We start from the raw sequence: 1293 nt of genomic DNA on the forward strand, positions 1-1293 counted from the left end.
TGGCTTTTCAACCTTAACCATAGCAGTCTCCTCCATACATGGCATTATGTTTTATTAATGTAATTTAAATAGGGATGTTCTGGGTTATCATTTACACAGATTAAATTCCCCACCTAATGTACATGTAACTAAATGCACATTTACCCACATAATGGCTATTGGTCACAGTTTTCATGGTGGTCATTCAGCCAGAAAATAAGGCTGTAGTTCTTTATGTGTATGTGTTAAAGAATACATGTATACATGCTCCTTCACAAATCCCTGGGCTGGTATGAGGACTACCCTCACTCAGCTCTCAGCAAGCCCTGCTGATTGGTTGACATCATCTCAGAAACCAGCAGCAACCTTTCCGTCCCCCAATCAGCTGCTTCAGATTTCAAGAAGTTGATCATTTTGTTTTCACTGAGGAAAGTGTTTTAATTGAATCATTTGCAATCAAAACCGTTCCTCACTTTGAGCCAAAACAGAATTTTAAGAGTGCACGTAGTCACTCAAATTGAGGACTACATGCTATAACCTTTCTCAACTGGACTAAATTAAATATGTAATATTCCCAGGAGCAATTTTTGAGAAGAGTACTCGGCCCTACTTTAACTAGTAAATCATTAAAACACATGTGGAAACATTCCATATTATTTTGATTTGACCCTTTGACAGTAAATGGCCACTTCCTTGCAACTTATATTATTTTTTTTTCCAAAAATAATTTATTGCCACCTGGTTTGCGTTTAGGCATTTTCCTGTGTGTTCAAAAACATTGATATGTTTCTCTGGATTTTTATAAGATCCATATATTCTTTTGAGTCAGCTTCTTCTAATTTCTTAATATTTTATCTGCATAATATCTAAGTGTTAGTGACATGAAAACTCTGATTCTATGGTTTTAAAGAGGGGACTATAAGCTGTTTGCCCTTTAATTAGTGAACTTTTAAATATCCTTCCTTTGTTTCTTACATGAGCAGAGAATAAAAATGGCATAGTTTTCATTAGTCCTGACTTAAAGTAAAATTAATTGCTGATATTCTTTTCTTTTTAGATATCTTCCTTATTGCTGAGACCAGTATTAAATTCCGTATCAAATAAGTACTTCTAAAAAGATATTCCTCAACATGACAAATTCATGTAAAAACTACTCTTAGGTCAGTGTAGTGCTATGAATTAAGTACATATGAATTTCAGCAGAGCCTTTGAGCAAGTCTCTGATGATAGCCGGGTTATTTAGATGGTGAAATAGGGCCTATCACCAAAGACAGTGAAATACACTTGACCTCTTGGTGTTTTGAACAATCTCCT

Source organism: Bison bison, unplaced genomic scaffold (assembly GCF_000754665.1).
Source record: "Bison bison bison isolate TAMUID 2011002044 unplaced genomic scaffold, Bison_UMD1.0 scf7180017864162, whole genome shotgun sequence".
In the NCBI taxonomy this organism is placed as follows: domain Eukaryota; kingdom Metazoa; phylum Chordata; class Mammalia; order Artiodactyla; family Bovidae; genus Bison; species Bison bison.